The 25000-nt window shown below is 34.1% G+C and overlaps 1 non-coding gene across 1 annotated transcript; it reads right to left on the bottom strand.

Moving 5' to 3' along the window:
• Positions 1-858: 858 nt before the first annotated feature.
• LOC143261518 (small subunit ribosomal RNA) lies at positions 859-2779 on the bottom strand. Its single transcript, XR_013035620.1, has one exon. It is a non-coding gene; the product is annotated as a small subunit ribosomal RNA (ribosomal RNA).
• Positions 2780-25000: the final 22221 nt, after the last annotated feature.

The following is a 25000-nucleotide window of genomic DNA, read 5'->3' as shown; positions in this document are numbered from 1 at the left end:
CCGATACCCGAAGAGCTCCAACCAGCGCGCGAAGGAGATTCGGGAGTCGTCGTACAACGACATAATTGTCCCTTAAAGAACGAGATATTTCCGTCGAAACCATATATATATGTACGAGCAAATCCAAAACCACTGTTTTCTTGCAAGTTCGACGGTCGGAGCGAATAGAACATTGAAAAGCCTTCTATCGAAGAAACACAGAGAGTATATCACCTCCAAAAACGACGGGGATATGGATATTCAAACTGGACAATTATCAACCCGATACTGGATTCGAAAAGTTTCTCTCTCCTTTCGTCGTTATTTACACCGGACGGACTCACGGCCGGCTCTAGCTGGGTGTCATATATATATACGTCCCACGCTCATGCTGCCACTAGCGCGCAACAGAGTAGGGTGTCAATGACAACGACACAGCATTGAAACGAGCTACACAAGCCGGTCTCTCTTGATACCAATGTAAACGAGCATTAAGTTATCTTCAGACTGCCCGATATTTTCGTCCTTTGGACTTTCCCAACGATTCCTTTTTTTCTTTTTTTTTTTTACACCACAGCGAAGACTTGAGGAAGCGTGATTAGCACGCTCGCATCCCTCCCTGTCCTACTACAACTGTGTGTGTGTGTGTAAAGAAAGAAAAAAGAATACATTGGCTTTCTCTCTATCGAGAAGATGGCCTACGCAACGCAGATCAAAGGCCTAATACGTGTAGTACACACGTCTGCCGTGTAAATCACGCACGAATGATCTGGCGGGCTCAACAATATCTTTTTTTTTTATATGAATTCTTATCCACAAACTAATCGAATTCATTTTCTCTCCTCCTCTCCTCTCTCTTTGAGATATATTGGAACATTGTAATGATCCTTCCGCAGGTTCACCTACGGAAACCTTGTTACGACTTTTACTTCCTCTAAATAATCAAGTTTGGTCATCTTCCCGGCATCATCGGCAATGCCGAAACATTGCCGCGCACCAGTCCGAAGACCTCACTAAATCATTCAATCGGTAGTAGCGACGGGCGGTGTGTACAAAGGGCAGGGACGTAATCAACGCGAGCTTATGACTCGCGCTTACTGGGAATTCCTCGTTCATGGGGAATAATTGCAAGCCCCAATCCCTAGCACGAAGGAGGTTCAGCGGGTTACCCGGGCCTTTCGGCCAGGGAACACACGCTGATTCCTTCAGTGTAGCGCGCGTGCGGCCCAGAACATCTAAGGGCATCACAGACCTGTTATTGCTCAATCTCGTGCGGCTAGAAGCCGCCTGTCCCTCTAAGAAGATTTGTTTGTACGTTGGTAGTAAAAACCCCACCGGCAGAAGCCGAGAGCCTTCGAGATACCATAATTACGTCTATTTAGCAGGCTAGAGTCTCGTTCGTTATCGGAATTAACCAGACAAATCGCTCCACCAACTAAGAACGGCCATGCACCACCACCCACCGAATCAAGAAAGAGCTATCAATCTGTCAATCCTTCCGGTGTCCGGGCCTGGTGAGGTTTCCCGTGTTGAGTCAAATTAAGCCGCAGGCTCCACTCCTGGTGGTGCCCTTCCGTCAATTCCTTTAAGTTTCAGCTTTGCAACCATACTTCCCCCGGAACCCAAAAGCTTTGGTTTCCCGGAAGCTGCCCGCCGAGTCATCGTAGGAACTTCGGCGGATCGCTAGCTGGCATCGTTTATGGTTAGAACTAGGGCGGTATCTGATCGCCTTCGAACCTCTAACTTTCGTTCTTGATTAATGAAAACATTTTTGGCAAATGCTTTCGCTTCTGTCCGTCTTGCGACGATCCAAGAATTTCACCTCTAACGTCGCAATACGAATGCCCCCATCTGTCCCTATTAATCATTACCTCGGGGTTCCGAAAACCAACAAAATAGAACCGAGGTCCTATTCCATTATTCCATGCACACAGTATTCAGGCGAAGGTAGCCTGCTTTGAGCACTCTAATTTGTTCAAAGTAAACGTACCGGCCCACCTCGACACTCAGTGAAGAGCACCGCGATGGGATATTAGTTGGACCGCCCCGTGAAGAGCAAAGCCCACCGGTAGGACGTACCACATAATGCCAGTTAAACACCGCGAGCGATGAACCGACACTGTGACACACAGATTCAACTACGAGCTTTTTAACCGCAACAACTTTAATATACGCTATTGGAGCTGGAATTACCGCGGCTGCTGGCACCAGACTTGCCCTCCAATGGATCCTCGTTAAAGGATTTAAAGTGTACTCATTCCGATTACGGGGCCTCGGATGAGTCCCGTATCGTTATTTTTCGTCACTACCTCCCCGTGCCGGGAGTGGGTAATTTGCGCGCCTGCTGCCTTCCTTGGATGTGGTAGCCGTTTCTCAGGCTCCCTCTCCGGAATCGAACCCTGATTCCCCGTTACCCGTTACAACCATGGTAGGCGCAGAACCTACCATCGACAGTTGATAAGGCAGACATTTGAAAGATGCGTCGCCGGTGCTATAAGACCATGCGATCAGCACAAAGTTATTCAGAGTCACCAAAGCAAACGATGGACGAGTGTAAACACCCGCCACCGATTGGTTTTGATCTAATAAAAGCGTTCCTACCATCTCTGGTCGGAACTCTGTTTTGCATGTATTAGCTCTAGAATTACCACAGTTATCCAAGTAAATTTTAGTACGATCTAAGAAACCATAACTGATTTAATGAGCCATTCGCGGTTTCACCTTAATACGGCATGTACTGAGACATGCATGGCTTAATCTTTGAGACAAGCATATGACTACTGGCAGGATCAACCAGGGAACTATACAATATGTATATATAAAATGGACAAAATTTAAATCCTTTTCCATCGTCGCCTGTTTCATATATATATGTCAGGTCGACACACCACTTTTCTCTTTCAAATATGTACAAGTTTTGCCACATTCCGCGCTTGTAACATATCTTCTTTAACGCTCAATTTCTTTCATTTTTCTACCATACAGATATTTTACCGTACGCCCAAAAACGTACGTATTATATTTTTGTTATATCGTAAAATCACATTTTTCTACGTACGCCAGCTTCGTACGTTTCTATCTTTGCCTTCATAAAATCACAAGATAATTTTATCTTCAAGAGTCTCGCTATTAACATCTTGTAAGATAAATGTACGTCCCAGCTAAAACGTACAAATACTTCAAGTTAAGTAATAATATATCATCGCTATTGACAAATTTTTAAGATCCAAGACACAGTTCTCTCTATATGTTTTAATATTTTTTATGTACTCAAATATATTCAAAGGAAAAAGTACATGGGTGATGCCATAGTCGTGGAAGCGCGTACGCTCACGCTGATCTTCTGACCGCCGGAAGCACGAAACCTCTGATCTGGGCAAAATCGGCAAGCCGAGGAAGAACGGACAGGACACATGCTGGACTGGCGAGAAAGCGTGTTCTTCCGCTCGCGCTAGGCATTTCGATTTCTGACACCTCTTGATTTAAAAAATCAGTTTTTTGATAGTTTTCTCTCTCCACTGGGCTATTCATTTTAGCCACAGTTTTCAATTGGTACGATTTGCTTCCAAATCTTACAGATGCATTTTAAAAAATTTTTCCATCGCTCGGACAGAAGAGTCGATTGCTCAGTGAGTACGAGTATACATACAAAGTGCATACGGGTAACCAACCCCGTAGGGCTTGCCACATATGGGCCATTCGGTCAAAGACACCGACCCGTGGCCACGCTGTGTGGAGAAAAGTCCGTAACGTAAACGGCACGAAACAGTCAGGACCGAAGCCCCGAAGGAGCTCTGAGACAGCTTCTCGACCGAGATCGTAGAATTGGCCCAAAACCCGCTCTGCTCCGTCCGCCTCGCACGGACCGTGTATCTCTTATAGATACCGAACGGCCGGCAAGGACGCCGGCGCCGCCGGCCGAATAGCACGCGCGCTTACGAGTGTAAACCGCCGCGGCAACAGACCGCCCGGCCGTGCTGTTGTAACATAGCGCGTGAACGAACGAAAAAAAAATTTATAGTAAACATTAAAATAAATTACACCACCGTAAACTAGACAAAAAATTACACATTTTTTCCCAATATGAAAATTTTCACAAACTTTTCAAAGTCCCATCGCATCGAGTAAACTTTTTTAATAACGCTTCCGCACGATTCTAAATGCTTAATCCATATGTGAAATCGTTCACTGATCACGAATATCGTATTTAAAAAAATTACAAAAATTTATTTTTCCAAATAATCAAAAAAAACCGAAAAATCACAAGAGTAAAGTACCATTATTTTAAACAATATGTCGTTCTAAATGCTTAATCCCTATGTAAAAAAGTTATCTAAGCAAGAATATGTAATTGAAAAAAATTAGAAAAATTTATTTTAGCCGTAAATCGAAAATAATGGGGACACCGGAGCTGTTCGAAGCGCCGAGACGCGCCGCGTACGGCCGAATATTTTCTAAGTCCCAACGTACCGATCAAGAGTAAAGTACCATTTTCCTACATTAGATTTCGTTCTAAATGCTTAATCCCTATGTAAAAACGTTAGTTAAGCAAGAATATCGTATTTTTAAAAAAATCTAATGATAGGATTTCCCAGAAAATTGAAAAAACCGTAAAATGTCAAGAGTAAAGTGCCATTTTCTGACATTAGATTTCGTTCTAAATGCTTAATCCCTATGTAGAAACGTTAGTTAAGCAAGAATATCGTATTTTTAAAAAAATCTAATGATAGGATTTTTCAGAAAATTGAAAAAACCGTAAAATGTCAAGAGTAAAGTGCCCTTATTTTAAACAATGTATCGTTCTAAATGCTTAATCCCTATGTAAAAAAGTTATTTTAGCAGGAATATGTTATTGAATAAAATGAGAAAAATTTATTTTAGCCGTAAATCGAAAATAATGGATCGAGCGAATCGGTCGATTGCGCCGAGACGCGCTATGATGCAACAGACGAGCGATTGGAACGCCCGAATATTTTCTAAGTGCCAACGTACCGATCAAGAGTAAAGTACCATTTTCCTACATTAGATTTCGTTCTAAATGCTTAATCCCTATGTAAAAACGTTAGTTAAGCAAGAATATCGTATTTTTAAAAAAATCTAATGATAGGATTTCCCAGAAAATTGAAAAAACCGAAAAATGTCAAGAGTAAAGTGCCATTTTCTGACATTAGATTTCGTTCTAAATGCTTAATCCCTATGTAGAAACGTTAGTTAAGCAAGAATATCGTATTTTTAAAAAAATCTAATGATAGGATTTTTCAGAAAATTGAAAAAACCGTAAAATGTCAAGAGTAAAGTGCCCTTATTTTAAACAATGTATCGTTCTAAATGCTTAATCCCTATGTAAAAAAGTTATTTTAGCAGGAATATGTTATTGAAAAAAATTAGAAAAATTTATTTTAGCCGTAAATCGAAAATAATGGATCGAGCGAATCGGTCGATTGCGCCGAGACGCGCTATGATGCAACAGACGAGCGATTGGAACGCCCGAATATTTTCAAAGTCCCAACGTACCGATCAAGAGTAAAGTACCATTTTCCTACATTAGATTTCGTTCTAAATGCTTAATCCCTATGTAAAAACGTTAGTTAAGCAAGAATATCGTATTTTTAAAAAAATCTAATGATAGGATTTCCCAGAAAATTGAAAAAACCGAAAAATGTCAAGAGTAAAGTGCCATTTTCTGACATTAGATTTCGTTCTAAATGCTTAATCCCTATGTAGAAACGTTAGTTAAGCAAGAATATCGTATTTTTAAAAAAATCTAATGATAGGATTTTTCAGAAAATTGAAAAAACCGTAAAATATCAAGAGTAAAGTGCCCTTATTTTAAACAATGTATCGTTCTAAATGCTTAATCCCTATGTAAAACAGTTATTTTAGCAGGAATATGTTATTGAAAAAAATTAGAAAAATTTATTTTAGCCGTAAATCGAAAATAATGGGGACACCGGAGCTGTTCGAAGCGCCGAGCGCGCCGCGTACGCCCGAATATTTTCAAAGTCCCAACGTACCGATCAAGAGTAAAGTACCATTTTCCTACATTAGATTTCGTTCTAAATACTTAATCCCTATGTAAAAACGTTAGTTAAGCAAGAATATCGTATTTTTAAAAAAATCTAATGATAGGATTTTCCAGAAAATTGAAAAAACCGAAAAATGTCAAGAGTAAAGTGCCATTTTCTGACATTAAATTTCGTTCTAAATGCTTAATCCCTATGTAGAAACGTTAGTTATGCAAGATTATCGTATTTTTAAAAAAATCTAATGATAGGATTTTTCAGAAAATTGAAAAAACCGTAAAATGTCAAGAGTAAAGTGCCCTTATTTTAAACATTATATCGTTCTAAATGCTTAATCCCTATGTAAAAAAGTTATCTAAGCAAGAATATGTTATTGAATAAAACGAGAAAAATTTATTTTAGCCGTAAATCGAAAATAATGGGTCGAGCGAATCGGTCGATTGCGCCGAGACGCGCTATGATGCAACAGACGAGCGATTGGAACGCCCGAATATTTTCAAAGTCCCAACGTACCGGTCAAGAGTAAAGTACCATTTTCCTACATTAGATTTCGTTCTAAATGCTTAATCCCTATGTAAAAACGTTAGTTAAGCAAGAATATCGTATTTTTAAAAAAATCTAATGATAGGATTTTCCAGAAAATTGAAAAAACCGAAAAATGTCAAGAGTAAAGTGCCATTTTCTGACATTAGATTTCGTTCTAAATGCTTAATCCCTATGTAGAAACGTTAGTTAAGCAAGAATATCGTATTTTTAAAAAAATCTAATGATAGGATTTTTCAGAAAATTGAAAAAACCGTAAAATGTCAAGAGTAAAGTGCCATTATTTTAAACAATGTATCGTTCTAAATGCTTAATCCCTATGTAAAAAAGTTATTTAAGCAAGAATATGTTATTGAAAAAAATTAGAAAAATTTATTTTAGCCGTAAATCGAAAATAATGGGGACACCGGAGCTGTTCGAAGCGCCGAGACGCGCCGCGTACGGCCGAATATTTTCTAAGTCCCAACGTACCGATCAAGAGTAAAGTACCATTTTCCTACATTAGATTTCGTTCTAAATGCTTAATCCCTATGTAAAAACGTTAGTTAAGCAAGAATATCGTATTTTTAAAAAAATCTAATGATAGGATTTTCCAGAAAATTGAAAAAACCGAAAAATGTCAAGAGTAAAGTGCCATTTTCTGACATTAGATTTCGTTCTAAATGCTTAATCCCTATGTAGAAACGTTAGTTAAGCAAGAATATCGTATTTTTAAAAAAATCTAATGATAGGATTTTTCAGAAAATTGAAAAAACCGTAAAATGTCAAGAGTAAAGTGCCATTATTTTAAACAATGTATCGTTCTAAATGCTTAATCCCTATGTAAAAAAGTTATTTAAGCAAGAATATGTTATTGAAAAAAATTAGAAAAATTTATTTTAGCCGTAAATCGAAAATAATGGGGACACCGGAGCTGTTCGAAGCGCCGAGACGCGCCGCGTACGGCCGAATATTTTCTAAGTCCCAACGTACCGATCAAGAGTAAAGTACCATTTTCCTACATTAGATTTCGTTCTAAATGCTTAATCCCTATGTAAAAACGTTAGTTAAGCAAGAATATCGTATTTTTAAAAAAATCTAATGATAGGATTTCCCAGAAAATTGAAAAAACCGAAAAATGTCAAGAGTAAAGTGCCATTTTCTGACATTAGATTTCGTTCTAAATGCTTAATCCCTATGTAAAAACGTTAGTTAAGCAAGAATATCGTATTTTTAAAAAAATCTAATGATAGGATTTTTCAGAAAATTGAAAAAACCGTAAAATATCAAGAGTAAAGTGCCCTTATTTTAAACAATGTATCGTTCTAAATGCTTAATCCCTATGTAAAACAGTTATTTTAGCAGGAATATGTTATTGAAAAAAATTAGAAAAATTTATTTTAGCCGTAAATCGAAAATAATGGGGACACCGGAGCTGTTCGAAGCGCCGAGCGCGCCGCGTACGCCCGAATATTTTCAAAGTCCCAACGTACCGATCAAGAGTAAAGTACCATTTTCCTACATTAGATTTCGTTCTAAATGCTTAATCCCTATGTAAAAACGTTAGTTAAGCAAGAATATCGTATTTTTAAAAAAATCTAATGATAGGATTTTCCAGAAAATTGAAAAAACCGAAAAATGTCAAGAGTAAAGTGCCATTTTCTGACATTAGATTTCGTTCTAAATGCTTAATCCCTATGTAGAAACGTTAGTTAAGCAAGAATATCGTATTTTTAAAAAAATCTAATGATAGGATTTTTCAGAAAATTGAAAAAACCGTAAAATGTCAAGAGTAAAGTGCCATTATTTTAAACAATGTATCGTTCTAAATGCTTAATCCCTATGTAAAAAAGTTATTTAAGCAAGAATATGTTATTGAAAAAAATTAGAAAAATTTATTTTAGCCGTAAATCGAAAATAATGGGGACACCGGAGCTGTTCGAAGCGCCGAGACGCGCCGCGTACGGCCGAATATTTTCTAAGTCCCAACGTACCGATCAAGAGTAAAGTACCATTTTCCTACATTAGATTTCGTTCTAAATGCTTAATCCCTATGTAAAAACGTTAGTTAAGCAAGAATATCGTATTTTTAAAAAAATCTAATGATAGGATTTCCCAGAAAATTGAAAAAACCGAAAAATGTCAAGAGTAAAGTGCCATTTTCTGACATTAGATTTCGTTCTAAATGCTTAATCCCTATGTAAAAACGTTAGTTAAGCAAGAATATCGTATTTTTAAAAAAATCTAATGATAGGATTTTTCAGAAAATTGAAAAAACCGTAAAATATCAAGAGTAAAGTGCCCTTATTTTAAACAATGTATCGTTCTAAATGCTTAATCCCTATGTAAAACAGTTATTTTAGCAGGAATATGTTATTGAAAAAAATTAGAAAAATTTATTTTAGCCGTAAATCGAAAATAATGGGGACACCGGAGCTGTTCGAAGCGCCGAGCGCGCCGCGTACGCCCGAATATTTTCAAAGTCCCAACGTACCGATCAAGAGTAAAGTACCATTTTCCTACATTAGATTTCGTTCTAAATACTTAATCCCTATGTAAAAACGTTAGTTAAGCAAGAATATCGTATTTTTAAAAAAATCTAATGATAGGATTTTCCAGAAAATTGAAAAAACCGAAAAATGTCAAGAGTAAAGTGCCATTTTCTGACATTAGATTTCGTTCTAAATGCTTAATCCCTATGTAGAAACGTTAGTTATGCAAGATTATCGTATTTTTAAAAAAATCTAATGATAGGATTTTTCAGAAAATTGAAAAAACCGTAAAATGTCAAGAGTAAAGTGCCCTTATTTTAAACATTATATCGTTCTAAATGCTTAATCCCTATGTAAAAAAGTTATCTAAGCAAGAATATGTTATTGAATAAAATGAGAAAAATTTATTTTAGCCGTAAATCGAAAATAATGGGTCGAGCGAATCGGTCGATTGCGCCGAGACGCGCTATGATGCAACAGACGAGCGATTGGAACGCCCGAATATTTTCAAAGTCCCAACGTACCGGTCAAGAGTAAAGTACCATTTTCCTACATTAGATTTCGTTCTAAATGCTTAATCCCTATGTAAAAACGTTAGTTAAGCAAGAATATCGTATTTTAAAAAAAATCTAATGATAGGATTTTCCAGAAAATTGAAAAAACCGAAAAATGTCAAGAGTAAAGTGCCATTTTCTGACATTAGATTTCGTTCTAAATGCTTAATCCCTATGTAGAAACGTTAGTTAAGCAAGAATATCGTATTTTTAAAAAAATCTAATGGTAGGATTTTTCAGAAAATTGAAAAAACCGTAAAATGTCAAGAGTAAAGTGCCCTTATTTTAAACATTATATCGTTCTAAATGCTTAATCCCTATGTAAAAAAGTTATCTAAGCAAGAATATGTTATTGAATAAAATGAGAAAAATTTATTTTAGCCGTAAATCGAAAATAATGGGTCGAGCGAATCGGTCGATTGCGCCGAGACGCGCTATGATGCAACAGACGAGCGATTGGAACGCCCGAATATTTTCAAAGTCCCAACGTACCGATCAAGAGTAAAGTACCATTTTCCTACATTAGATTTCGTTCTAAATGCTTAATCCCTATGTAAAAACGTTAGTTAAGCAAGAATATCGTATTTTTAAAAAAATCTAATGATAGGATTTCCCAGAAAATTGAAAAAACCGAAAAATGTCAAGAGTAAAGTGCCATTTTCTGACATTAGATTTCGTTCTAAATGCTTAATCCCTATGTAGAAACGTTAGTTAAGCAAGAATATCGTATTTTTAAAAAAATCTAATGATAGGATTTTTCAGAAAATTGAAAAAACCGTAAAATATCAAGAGTAAAGTGCCCTTATTTTAAACAATGTATCGTTCTAAATGCTTAATCCCTATGTAAAACAGTTATTTTAGCAGGAATATGTTATTGAAAAAAATTAGAAAAATTTATTTTAGCCGTAAATCGAAAATAATGGGGACACCGGAGCTGTTCGAAGCGCCGAGCGCGCCGCGTACGCCCGAATATTTTCAAAGTCCCAACGTACCGATCAAGAGTAAAGTACCATTTTCCTACATTAGATTTCGTTCTAAATGCTTAATCCCTATGTAAAAACGTTAGTTAAGCAAGAATATCGTATTTTTAAAAAAATCTAATGATAGGATTTCCCAGAAAATTGAAAAAACCGAAAAATGTCAAGAGTAAAGTGCCATTTTCTGACATTAGATTTCGTTCTAAATGCTTAATCCCTATGTAGAAACGTTAGTTAAGCAAGAATATCGTATTTTTAAAAAAATCTAATGATAGGATTTTTCAGAAAATTGAAAAAACCGTAAAATATCAAGAGTAAAGTGCCCTTATTTTAAACAATGTATCGTTCTAAATGCTTAATCCCTATGTAAAACAGTTATTTTAGCAGGAATATGTTATTGAAAAAAATTAGAAAAATTTATTTTAGCCGTAAATCGAAAATAATGGGGACACCGGAGCTGTTCGAAGCGCCGAGCGCGCCGCGTACGCCCGAATATTTTCAAAGTCCCAACGTACCGATCAAGAGTAAAGTACCATTTTCCTACATTAGATTTCGTTCTAAATACTTAATCCCTATGTAAAAACGTTAGTTAAGCAAGAATATCGTATTTTTAAAAAAATCTAATGATAGGATTTTCCAGAAAATTGAAAAAACCGAAAAATGTCAAGAGTAAAGTGCCATTTTCTGACATTAGATTTCGTTCTAAATGCTTAATCCCTATGTAGAAACGTTAGTTAAGCAAGAATATCGTATTCTTAAAAAAATCTAATGATAGGATTTTTCAGAAAATTGAAAAAACCGTAAAATGTCAAGAGTAAAGTGCCCTTATTTTAAACAATGTATCGTTCTAAATGCTTAATCCCTATGTAAAAAAGTTATTTAAGCAAGAATATGTTATTGAATAAAATGAGAAAAATTTATTTTAGCCGTAAATCGAAAATAATGGATCGAGCGAATCGGTCGATTGCGCCGAGACGCGCTATGATGCAACAGACGAGCGATTGGAACGCCCGAATATTTTCAAAGTCCCAACGTACCGATCAAGAGTAAAGTACCATTTTCCTACATTAGATTTCGTTCTAAATGCTTAATCCCGATGTAAAAACGTTAGTTAAGCAAGAATATCGTATTTTTAAAAAAATCTAATGATAGGATTTCCCAGAAAATTGAAAAAACCGAAAAATGTCAAGAGTAAAGTGCCATTTTCTGACATTAGATTTCGTTCTAAATGCTTAATCCCTATGTAGAAACGTTAGTTAAGCAAGAATATCGTATTTTTAAAAAAATCTAATGATAGGATTTTTCAGAAAATTGAAAAAACCGTAAAATATCAAGAGTAAAGTGCCCTTATTTTAAACAATGTATCGTTCTAAATGCTTAATCCCTATGTAAAAAAGTTATTTTAGCAGGAATATGTTATTGAAAAAAATTAGAAAAATTTATTTTAGCCGTAAATCGAAAATAATGGGGACACCGGAGCTGTTCGAAGCGCCGAGCGCGTCGCGTACGCCCGAATATTTTCAAAGTCCCAACGTACCGATCAAGAGTAAAGTACCATTTTCCTACATTAGATTTCGTTCTAAATACTTAATCCCTATGTAAAAACGTTAGTTAAGCAAGAATATCGTATTTTTAAAAAAATCTAATGATAGGATTTTCCAGAAAATTGAAAAAACCGAAAAATGTCAAGAGTAAAGTGCCATTTTCTGACATTAGATTTCGTTCTAAATGCTTAATCCCTATGTAGAAACGTTAGTTAAGCAAGAATATCGTATTCTTAAAAAAATCTAATGATAGGATTTTTCAGAAAATTGAAAAAACCGTAAAATGTCAAGAGTAAAGTGCCCTTATTTTAAACAATGTATCGTTCTAAATGCTTAATCCCTATGTAAAAAAGTTATTTAAGCAAGAATATGTTATTGAATAAAATGAGAAAAATTTATTTTAGCCGTAAATCGAAAATAATGGATCGAGCGAATCGGTCGATTGCGCCGAGACGCGCTATGATGCAACAGACGAGCGATTGGAACGCCCGAATATTTTCAAAGTCCCAACGTACCGATCAAGAGTAAAGTACCATTTTCCTACATTAGATTTCGTTCTAAATGCTTAATCCCTATGTAAAAACGTTAGTTAAGCAAGAATATCGTATTTTTAAAAAAATCTAATGATAGGATTTTCCAGAAAATTGAAAAAACCGAAAAATGTCAAGAGTAAAGTGCCATTTTCTGACATTAGATTTCGTTCTAAATGCTTAATCCCTATGTAGAAACGTTAGTTAAGCAAGAATATCGTATTTTTAAAAAAATCTAATGATAGGATTTTTCAGAAAATTGAAAAAACCGTAAAATGTCAAGAGTAAAGTGCCCTTATTTTAAACAATGTATCGTTCTAAATGCTTAATCCCTATGTAAAAAAGTTATTTTAGCAGGAATATGTTATTGAATAAAATGAGAAAAATTTATTTTAGCCGTAAATCGAAAATAATGGATCGAGCGAATCGGTCGATTGCGCCGAGACGCGCTATGATGCAACAGACGAGCGATTGGAACGCCCGAATATTTTCTAAGTGCCAACGTACCGATCAAGAGTAAAGTACCATTTTCCTACATTAGATTTCGTTCTAAATGCTTAATCCCTATGTAAAAACGTTAGTTAAGCAAGAATATCGTATTTTTAAAAAAATCTAATGATAGGATTTCCCAGAAAATTGAAAAAACCGAAAAATGTCAAGAGTAAAGTGCCATTTTCTGACATTAGATTTCGTTCTAAATGCTTAATCCCTATGTAGAAACGTTAGTTAAGCAAGAATATCGTATTTTTAAAAAAATCTAATGATAGGATTTTTCAGAAAATTGAAAAAACCGTAAAATGTCAAGAGTAAAGTGCCCTTATTTTAAACAATGTATCGTTCTAAATGCTTAATCCCTATGTAAAAAAGTTATTTTAGCAGGAATATGTTATTGAAAAAAATTAGAAAAATTTATTTTAGCCGTAAATCGAAAATAATGGATCGAGCGAATCGGTCGATTGCGCCGAGACGCGCTATGATGCAACAGACGAGCGATTGGAACGCCCGAATATTTTCAAAGTCCCAACGTACCGATCAAGAGTAAAGTACCATTTTCCTACATTAGATTTCGTTCTAAATGCTTAATCCCTATGTAAAAACGTTAGTTAAGCAAGAATATCGTATTTTTAAAAAAATCTAATGATAGGATTTCCCAGAAAATTGAAAAAACCGAAAAATGTCAAGAGTAAAGTGCCATTTTCTGACATTAGATTTCGTTCTAAATGCTTAATCCCTATGTAGAAACGTTAGTTAAGCAAGAATATCGTATTTTTAAAAAAATCTAATGATAGGATTTTTCAGAAAATTGAAAAAACCGTAAAATATCAAGAGTAAAGTGCCCTTATTTTAAACAATGTATCGTTCTAAATGCTTAATCCCTATGTAAAACAGTTATTTTAGCAGGAATATGTTATTGAAAAAAATTAGAAAAATTTATTTTAGCCGTAAATCGAAAATAATGGGGACACCGGAGCTGTTCGAAGCGCCGAGCGCGCCGCGTACGCCCGAATATTTTCAAAGTCCCAACGTACCGATCAAGAGTAAAGTACCATTTTCCTACATTAGATTTCGTTCTAAATACTTAATCCCTATGTAAAAACGTTAGTTAAGCAAGAATATCGTATTTTTAAAAAAATCTAATGATAGGATTTTCCAGAAAATTGAAAAAACCGAAAAATGTCAAGAGTAAAGTGCCATTTTCTGACATTAGATTTCGTTCTAAATGCTTAATCCCTATGTAGAAACGTTAGTTATGCAAGATTATCGTATTTTTAAAAAAATCTAATGATAGGATTTTTCAGAAAATTGAAAAAACCGTAAAATGTCAAGAGTAAAGTGCCCTTATTTTAAACATTATATCGTTCTAAATGCTTAATCCCTATGTAAAAAAGTTATCTAAGCAAGAATATGTTATTGAATAAAACGAGAAAAATTTATTTTAGCCGTAAATCGAAAATAATGGGTCGAGCGAATCGGTCGATTGCGCCGAGACGCGCTATGATGCAACAGACGAGCGATTGGAACGCCCGAATATTTTCAAAGTCCCAACGTACCGGTCAAGAGTAAAGTACCATTTTCCTACATTAGATTTCGTTCTAAATGCTTAATCCCTATGTAAAAACGTTAGTTAAGCAAGAATATCGTATTTTTAAAAAAATCTAATGATAGGATTTTCCAGAAAATTGAAAAAACCGAAAAATGTCAAGAGTAAAGTGCCATTATTTTAAACAATGTATCGTTCTAAATGCTTAATCCCTATGTAAAAAAGTTATTTAAGCAAGAATATGTTATTGAAAAAAATTAGAAAAATTTATTTTAGCCGTAAATCGAAAATAATGGGGACACCGGAGCTGTTCGAAGCGCCGAGACGCGCCGCGTACGGCCGAATATTTTCTAAGTCCCAACGTACCGATCAAGAGTAAAGTACCATTTTCCTACATTAGATTTCGTTCTAAATGCTTAATCCCTATGTAAAAACGTTAGTTAAGCAAGAATATCGTATTTTTAAAAAAATCTAATGATAGGATTTCCCAGAAAATTGAAAAAACCGAAAAATGTCAAGAGTAAAGTGCCATTTTCTGACATTAGATTTCGTTCTAAATGCTTAATCCCTATGTAGAAACGTTAGTTAAGCAAGAATATCGTATTTTTAAAAAAATCTAATGATAGGATTTTTCAGAAAATTGAAAAAACCGTAAAATGTCAAGAGTAAAGTGCCCTTATTTTAAACATTATATCGTTCTAAATGCTTAATCCCTATGTAAAAAAGTTATCTAAGCAAGAATATGTTATTGAATAAAATGAGAAAAATTTATTTTAGCCGTAAATCGAAAATAATGGGTCGAGCGAATCGGTCGATTGCGCCGAGACGCGCTATGATGCAACAGACGAGCGATTGGAACGCCCGAATATTTTCAAAGTCCCAACGTACCGGTCAAGAGTAAAGTACCATTTTCCTACATTAGATTTCGTTCTAAATGCTTAATCCCTATGTAAAAACGTTAGTTAAGCAAGAATATCGTATTTTTAAAAAAATCTAATGATAGGATTTTTCAGAAAATTGAAAAAACCGAAAAATGTCAAGAGTAAAGTGCCATTTTCTGACATTAGATTTCGTTCTAAATGCTTAATCCCTATGTAGAAACGTTAGTTAAGCAAGAATATCGTATTTTTAAAAAAATCTAATGGTAGGATTTTTCAGAAAATTGAAAAAACCGTAAAATGTCAAGAGTAAAGTGCCCTTATTTTAAACATTATATCGTTCTAAATGCTTAATCCCTATGTAAAAAAGTTATCTAAGCAAGAATATGTTATTGAATAAAATGAGAAAAATTTATTTTAGCCGTAAATCGAAAATAATGGGTCGAGCGAATCGGTCGATTGCGCCGAGACGCGCTATGATGCAACAGACGAGCGATTGGAACGCCCGAATATTTTCAAAGTCCCAACGTACCGATCAAGAGTAAAGTACCATTTTCCTACATTAGATTTCGTTCTAAATGCTTAATCCCTATGTAAAAACGTTAGTTAAGCAAGAATATCGTATTTTTAAAAAAATCTAATGATAGGATTTCCCAGAAAATTGAAAAAACCGAAAAATGTCAAGAGTAAAGTGCCATTTTCTGACATTAGATTTCGTTCTAAATGCTTAATCCCTATGTAGAAACGTTAGTTAAGCAAGAATATCGTATTTTTAAAAAAATCTAATGATAGGATTTTTCAGAAAATTGAAAAAACCGTAAAATATCAAGAGTAAAGTGCCCTTATTTTAAACAATGTATCGTTCTAAATGCTTAATCCCTATGTAAAACAGTTATTTTAGCAGGAATATGTTATTGAAAAAAATTAGAAAAATTTATTTTAGCCGTAAATCGAAAATAATGGGGACACCGGAGCTGTTCGAAGCGCCGAGCGCGCCGCGTACGCCCGAATATTTTCAAAGTCCCAACGTACCGATCAAGAGTAAAGTACCATTTTCCTACATTAGATTTCGTTCTAAATGCTTAATCCCTATGTAAAAACGTTAGTTAAGCAAGAATATCGTATTTTTAAAAAAATCTAATGATAGGATTTCCCAGAAAATTGAAAAAACCGAAAAATGTCAAGAGTAAAGTGCCATTTTCTGACATTAGATTTCGTTCTAAATGCTTAATCCCTATGTAGAAACGTTAGTTAAGCAAGAATATCGTATTTTTAAAAAAATCTAATGATAGGATTTTTCAGAAAATTGAAAAAACCGTAAAATATCAAGAGTAAAGTGCCCTTATTTTAAACAATGTATCGTTCTAAATGCTTAATCCCTATGTAAAACAGTTATTTTAGCAGGAATATGTTATTGAAAAAAATTAGAAAAATTTATTTTAGCCGTAAATCGAAAATAATGGGGACACCGGAGCTGTTCGAAGCGCCGAGCGCGCCGCGTACGCCCGAATATTTTCAAAGTCCCAACGTACCGATCAAGAGTAAAGTACCATTTTCCTACATTAGATTTCGTTCTAAATACTTAATCCCTATGTAAAAACGTTAGTTAAGCAAGAATATCGTATTTTTAAAAAAATCTAATGATAGGATTTTCCAGAAAATTGAAAAAACCGAAAAATGTCAAGAGTAAAGTGCCATTTTCTGACATTAGATTTCGTTCTAAATGCTTAATCCCTATGTAGAAACGTTAGTTAAGCAAGAATATCGTATTCTTAAAAAAATCTAATGATAGGATTTTTCAGAAAATTGAAAAAACCGTAAAATGTCAAGAGTAAAGTGCCCTTATTTTAAACAATGTATCGTTCTAAATGCTTAATCCCTATGTAAAAAAGTTATTTAAGCAAGAATATGTTATTGAATAAAATGAGAAAAATTTATTTTAGCCGTAAATCGAAAATAATGGATCGAGCGAATCGGTCGATTGCGCCGAGACGCGCTATGATGCAACAGACGAGCGATTGGAACGCCCGAATATTTTCAAAGTCCCAACGTACCGATCAAGAGTAAAGTACCATTTTCCTACATTAGATTTCGTTCTAAATGCTTAATCCCGATGTAAAAACGTTAGTTAAGCAAGAATATCGTATTTTTAAAAAAATCTAATGATAGGATTTCCCAGAAAATTGAAAAAACCGAAAAATGTCAAGAGTAAAGTGCCATTTTCTGACATTAGATTTCGTTCTAAATGCTTAATCCCTATGTAGAAACGTTAGTTAAGCAAGAATATCGTATTTTTAAAAAAATCTAATGATAGGATTTTTCAGAAAATTGAAAAAACCGTAAAATATCAAGAGTAAAGTGCCCTTATTTTAAACAATGTATCGTTCTAAATGCTTAATCCCTATGTAAAAAAGTTATTTTAGCAGGAATATGTTATTGAAAAAAATTAGAAAAATTTATTTTAGCCGTAAATCGAAAATAATGGGGACACCGGAGCTGTTCGAAGCGCCGAGCGCGTCGCGTACGCCCGAATATTTTCAAAGTCCCAACGTACCGATCAAGAGTAAAGTACCATTTTCCTACATTAGATTTCGTTCTAAATACTTAATCCCTATGTAAAAACGTTAGTTAAGCAAGAATATCGTATTTTTAAAAAAATCTAATGATAGGATTTTCCAGAAAATTGAAAAAACCGAAAAATGTCAAGAGTAAAGTGCCATTTTCTGACATTAGATTTCGTTCTAAATGCTTAATCCCTATGTAGAAACGTTAGTTAAGCAAGAATATCGTATTCTTAAAAAAATCTAATGATAGGATTTTTCAGAAAATTGAAAAAACCGTAAAATGTCAAGAGTAAAGTGCCCTTATTTTAAACAATGTATCGTTCTAAATGCTTAATCCCTATGTAAAAAAGTTATTTAAGCAAGAATATGTTATTGAATAAAATGAGAAAAATTTATTTTAGCCGTAAATCGAAAATAATGGATCGAGCGAATCGGTCGATTGCGCCGAGACGCGCTATGATGCAACAGACGAGCGATTGGAACGCCCGAATATTTTCAAAGTCCCAACGTACCGATCAAGAGTAAAGTACCATTTTCCTACATTAGATTTCGTTCTAAATGCTTAATCCCTATGTAAAAACGTTAGTTAAGCAAGAATATCGTATTTTTAAAAAAATCTAATGATAGGATTTTCCAGAAAATTGAAAAAACCGAAAAATGTCAAGAGTAAAGTGCCATTTTCTGACATTAGATTTCGTTCTAAATGCTTAATCCCTATGTAGAAACGTTAGTTAAGCAAGAATATCGTATTTTTAAAAAAATCTAATGATAGGATTTTTCAGAAAATTGAAAAAACCGTAAAATGTCAAGAGTAAAGTGCCCTTATTTTAAACAATGTATCGTTCTAAATGCTTAATCCCTATGTAAAAAAGTTATTTTAGCAGGAATATGTTATTGAATAAAATGAGAAAAATTTATTTTAGCCGTAAATCGAAAATAATGGATCGAGCGAATCGGTCGATTGCGCCGAGACGCGCTATGATGCAACAGACGAGCGATTGGAACGCCCGAATATTTTCTAAGTGCCAACGTACCGATCAAGAGTAAAGTACCATTTTCCTACATTAGATTTCGTTCTAAATGCTTAATCCCTATGTAAAAACGTTAGTTAAGCAAGAATATCGTATTTTTAAAAAAATCTAATGATAGGATTTCCCAGAAAATTGAAAAAACCGAAAAATGTCAAGAGTAAAGTGCCATTTTCTGACATTAGATTTCGTTCTAAATGCTTAATCCCTATGTAGAAACGTTAGTTAAGCAAGAATATCGTATTTTTAAAAAAATCTAATGATAGGATTTTTCAGAAAATTGAAAAAACCGTAAAATGTCAAGAGTAAAGTGCCCTTATTTTAAACAATGTATCGTTCTAAATGCTTAATCCCTATGTAAAAAAGTTATTTTAGCAGGAATATGTTATTGAAAAAAATTAGAAAAATTTATTTTAGCCGTAAATCGAAAATAATGGATCGAGCGAATCGGTCGATTGCGCCGAGACGCGCTATGATGCAACAGACGAGCGATTGGAACGCCCGAATATTTTCAAAGTCCCAACGTACCGATCAAGAGTAAAGTACCATTTTCCTACATTAGATTTCGTTCTAAATGCTTAATCCCTATGTAAAAACGTTAGTTAAGCAAGAATATCGTATTTTTAAAAAAATCTAATGATAGGATTTCCCAGAAAATTGAAAAAACCGAAAAATGTCAAGAGTAAAGTGCCATTTTCTGACATTAGATTTCGTTCTAAATGCTTAATCCCTATGTAGAAACGTTAGTTAAGCAAGAATATCGTATTTTTAAAAAAATCTAATGATAGGATTTTTCAGAAAATTGAAAAAACCGTAAAATATCAAGAGTAAAGTGCCCTTATTTTAAACAATGTATCGTTCTAAATGCTTAATCCCTATGTAAAACAGTTATTTTAGCAGGAATATGTTATTGAAAAAAATTAGAAAAATTTATTTTAGCCGTAAATCGAAAATAATGGGGACACCGGAGCTGTTCGAAGCGCCGAGCGCGCCGCGTACGCCCGAATATTTTCAAAGTCCCAACGTACCGATCAAGAGTAAAGTACCATTTTCCTACATTAGATTTCGTTCTAAATACTTAATCCCTATGTAAAAACGTTAGTTAAGCAAGAATATCGTATTTTTAAAAAAATCTAATGATAGGATTTTCCAGAAAATTGAAAAAACCGAAAAATGTCAAGAGTAAAGTGCCATTTTCTGACATTAGATTTCGTTCTAAATGCTTAATCCCTATGTAGAAACGTTAGTTATGCAAGATTATCGTATTTTTAAAAAAATCTAATGATAGGATTTTTCAGAAAATTGAAAAAACCGTAAAATGTCAAGAGTAAAGTGCCCTTATTTTAAACATTATATCGTTCTAAATGCTTAATCCCTATGTAAAAAAGTTATCTAAGCAAGAATATGTTATTGAATAAAACGAGAAAAATTTATTTTAGCCGTAAATCGAAAATAATGGGTCGAGCGAATCGGTCGATTGCGCCGAGACGCGCTATGATGCAACAGACGAGCGATTGGAACGCCCGAATATTTTCAAAGTCCCAACGTACCGGTCAAGAGTAAAGTACCATTTTCCTACATTAGATTTCGTTCTAAATGCTTAATCCCTATGTAAAAACGTTAGTTAAGCAAGAATATCGTATTTTTAAAAAAATCTAATGATAGGATTTTCCAGAAAATTGAAAAAACCGAAAAATGTCAAGAGTAAAGTGCCATTATTTTAAACAATGTATCGTTCTAAATGCTTAATCCCTATGTAAAAAAGTTATTTAAGCAAGAATATGTTATTGAAAAAAATTAGAAAAATTTATTTTAGCCGTAAATCGAAAATAATGGGGACACCGGAGCTGTTCGAAGCGCCGAGACGCGCCGCGTACGGCCGAATATTTTCTAAGTCCCAACGTACCGATCAAGAGTAAAGTACCATTTTCCTACATTAGATTTCGTTCTAAATGCTTAATCCCTATGTAAAAACGTTAGTTAAGCAAGAATATCGTATTTTTAAAAAAATCTAATGATAGGATTTCCCAGAAAATTGAAAAAACCGAAAAATGTCAAGAGTAAAGTGCCATTTTCTGACATTAGATTTCGTTCTAAATGCTTAATCCCTATGTAGAAACGTTAGTTAAGCAAGAATATCGTATTTTTAAAAAAATCTAATGATAGGATTTTTCAGAAAATTGAAAAAACCGTAAAATGTCAAGAGTAAAGTGCCCTTATTTTAAACATTATATCGTTCTAAATGCTTAATCCCTATGTAAAAAAGTTATCTAAGCAAGAATATGTTATTGAATAAAATGAGAAAAATTTATTTTAGCCGTAAATCGAAAATAATGGGTCGAGCGAATCGGTCGATTGCGCCGAGACGCGCTATGATGCAACAGACGAGCGATTGGAACGCCCGAATATTTTCAAAGTCCCAACGTACCGGTCAAGAGTAAAGTACCATTTTCCTACATTAGATTTCGTTCTAAATGCTTAATCCCTATGTAAAAACGTTAGTTAAGCAAGAATATCGTATTTTTAAAAAAATCTAATGATAGGATTTTTCAGAAAATTGAAAAAACCGTAAAATATCAAGAGTAAAGTGCCCTTATTTTAAACAATGTATCGTTCTAAATGCTTAATCCCTATGTAAAAAAGTTATTTTAGCAGGAATATGTTATTGAAAAAAATTAGAAAAATTTATTTTAGCCGTAAATCGAAAATAATGGGGACACCGGAGCTGTTCGAAGCGCCGAGCGCGTCGCGTACGCCCGAATATTTTCAAAGTCCCAACGTACCGATCAAGAGTAAAGTACCATTTTCCTACATTAGATTTCGTTCTAAATACTTAATCCCTATGTAAAAACGTTAGTTAAGCAAGAATATCGTATTTTTAAAAAAATCTAATGATAGGATTTTTCAGAAAATTGAAAAAACCGTAAAATGTCTAGAGTAAAGTGCCCTTATTTTAAACACTGTATCGTTCTAAATGCTTAATCCCTATGTAAAAAAGTTATTTAAGCAAGAATATGTTATTGAATAAAATGAGAAAAATTTATTTTAGCCGTAAATCGAAAATAATGGATCGAGCGAATCGGTCGATTGCGCCGAGACGCGCTATGATGCAACAGACGAGCGATTGGAACGCCCGAATATTTTCAAAGTCCCAACGTACCGATCAAGAGTAAAGTACCATTTTCCTACATTAGATTTCGTTCTAAATGCTTAATACCTATGTAAAAACGTTAGTTAAGCAAGAATATCGTATTTTTAAAAAAATCTAATGATAGGATTTCCCAGAAAATTGAAAAAACCGAAAAATGTCAAGAGTAAAGTGCCATTTTCTGACATTAGATTTCGTTCTAAATGCTTAATCCCTATGTAGAAACGTTAGTTAAGCAAGAATATCGTATTTTTAAAAAAATCTAATGATAGGATTTTTCAGAAAATTGAAAAAACCGTAAAATGTCAAGAGTAAAGTGCCCTTATTTTAAACAATGTATCGTTCTAAATGCTTAATCCCTATGTAAAAAAGTTATTTTAGCAGGAATATGTTATTGAAAAAAATTAGAAAAATTTATTTTAGCCGTAAATCGAAAATAATGGGGACACCGGAGCTGTTCGAAGCGCCGAGCGCGCCGCGTACGCCCGAATATTTTCAAAGTCCCAACGTACCGATCAAGAGTAAAGTACCATTTTCCTACATTAGATTTCGTTCTAAATACTTAATCCCTATGTAAAAACGTTAGTTAAGCAAGAATATCGTATTTTTAAAAAAATCTAATGATAGGATTTTCCAGAAAATTGAAAAAACCGGAAAATGTCAAGAGTAAAGTGCCATTTTCTGACATTAGATTTCGTTCTAAATGCTTAATCCCTATGTAGAAACGTTAGTTAAGCAAGAATATCGTATTCTAAAAAAAATCTAATGATAGGATTTTTCAGAAAATTGAAAAAACCGTAAAATGTCAAGAGTAAAGTGCCCTTATTTTAAACAATGTATCGTTCTAAATGCTTAATCCCTATGTAAAAAAGTTATTTAAGCAAGAATATGTTATTGAATAAAATGAGAAAAATTTATTTTAGCCGTAAATCGAAAATAATGGATCGAGCGAATCGGTCGATTGCGCCGAGACGCGCTATGATGCAACAGACGAGCGATTGGAACGCCCGAATATTTTCAAAGTCCCAACGTACCGATCAAGAGTAAAGTACCATTTTCCTACATTAGATTTCGTTCTAAATGCTTAATACCTATGTAAAAACGTTAGTTAAGCAAGAATATCGTATTTTTAAAAAAATCTAATGATAGGATTTCCCAGAAAATTGAAAAAACCGAAAAATGTCAAGAGTAAAGTGCCATTTTCTGACATTAGATTTCGTTCTAAATGCTTAATCCCTATGTAGAAACGTTAGTTAAGCAAGAATATCGTATTTTTAAAAAAATCTAATGATAGGATTTTTCAGAAAATTGAAAAAACCGTAAAATGTCAAGAGTAAAGTGCCCTTATTTTAAACAATGTATCGTTCTAAATGCTTAATCCCTATGTAAAAAAGTTATTTTAGCAGGAATATGTTATTGAAAAAAATTAGAAAAATTTATTTTAGCAGTAAATCGAAAATAATGGGGACACCGGAGCTGTTCGAAGCGCCGAGCGCGCCGCGTACGCCCGAATATTTTCAAAGTCCCAACGTACCGATCAAGAGTAAAGTACCATTTTCCTACATTAGATTTCGTTCTAAATACTTAATCCCTATGTAAAAACGTTAGTTAAGCAAGAATATCGTATTTTTAAAAAAATCTAATGATAGGATTTTCCAGAAAATTGAAAAAACCGAAAAATGTCAAGAGTAAAGTGCCATTTTCTGACATTAGATTTCGTTCTAAATGCTTAATCCCTATGTAGAAACGTTAGTTATGCAAGATTATCGTATTTTTAAAAAAATCTAATGATAGGATTTTTCAGAAAATTGAAAAAACCGTAAAATGTCAAGAGTAAAGTGCCCTTATTTTAAACATTATATCGTTCTAAATGCTTAATCCCTATGTAAAAAAGTTATCTAAGCAAGAATATGTTATTGAATAAAATGAGAAAAATTTATTTTAGCCGTAAATCGAAAAAAAGACTGTTCGTTTCTCTGTCTCTCTCGCGCGATCGAAGTATTGATGTTTCCCGGCAATGTAATGGGATATTAATTAAACTTTATACACGAAATTACTCGTTTTGATCCCCGCTACACAGCCGTATACTTTTTATAATTTTGTGGAATCGGGAACCTTGAAATATTTAACATAACGCGGATCGTCTGTCTCTGTCTCTTTCTAGATCGGAATAATCGATGTTTCCCGGCAAACTATTGGGAGTTTAATTAAACTTTATACATGAAATTACTCGTTTTGATCCCCGCTACACAGCCGTATACTTTTTATAATTTTGTGGAATCGGTAACCTGGAGATATTTAACATAACGCGGATCGTCTATCTCTGTCTCTTTCTAGATCGGAATAATCGATGTTTCCCGGCAAAGTAATGGGAGATTAATTAAACTTTATACACGAAATTACTCGTTTTGATCCCCGCTACACAGCCGTATACTTTTTATAATTTTGTGGAATCGGAAACCTTGAAATATTTAACATAACGCGGATCGACTGTCTCTGTCTCTTTCTAGATCGGAATAATCGATGTTTCCCGGCAGACTATTGGGAGTTTAATTAAACTTTATACATGAAATTACTCGTTTTGATCCCCGCTACACAGCCGTATACTTTTTATAATTTTGTGGAATCGGTAACCTGGAGATATTTAACATAACGCGGATCGTCTATCTCTGTCTCTTTCTAGATCGGAATAATCGATGTTTCCCGGCAAACTAATGGGA

The sequence above is a fragment of the Megalopta genalis genome, unplaced genomic scaffold (genome assembly GCF_051020955.1).
Source record: "Megalopta genalis isolate 19385.01 unplaced genomic scaffold, iyMegGena1_principal scaffold0055, whole genome shotgun sequence".
Lineage (NCBI taxonomy): Eukaryota > Metazoa > Arthropoda > Insecta > Hymenoptera > Halictidae > Megalopta > Megalopta genalis.
The sequence above is the reverse complement of the archived record's forward strand: the minus strand, read 5'-3'. Positions and strand labels throughout refer to the sequence as shown.